The 319-nt window shown below is 34.8% G+C and overlaps 1 pseudogene; it reads right to left on the bottom strand.

The window, feature by feature from the left end:
- On the bottom strand, positions 1-98 carry LOC123637607 (annotated as a pseudogene).
- Between the last annotated feature and the right edge of the window lie 221 nt (positions 99-319).

Here is a 319-nt window from a genome sequence, read left to right on the forward strand (position 1 = left end):
AAAAACATGGAATGTTTCAAGAATTTGCATATTATCTCTGTACATGGGCCATGTTAATCTGCATTGCTTCAATTTTATTATATCTGCTGCCAAAGCGAGAACAAAACCCAACTTTTATACATGCATATTGATTAGTCGTGGATGAGGCTTAGCTCTGTTAAATCCAGTTAACCCAGTTTGAATTCAGAGGTTTATATCAAGTGGCTTCTTTGTGATGTAGAATTTTAAAATGTTTTTAAAACCTGAGGTAGAGAAGCAAGTAGCTTAGGATATGTATTTTCATTATTATGAAGAACAGATCACTTGAGGGCCAAGGGCA

The sequence above is a fragment of the Lemur catta genome, chromosome 4 (genome assembly GCF_020740605.2).
Source record: "Lemur catta isolate mLemCat1 chromosome 4, mLemCat1.pri, whole genome shotgun sequence".
NCBI lineage: Eukaryota > Metazoa > Chordata > Mammalia > Primates > Lemuridae > Lemur > Lemur catta.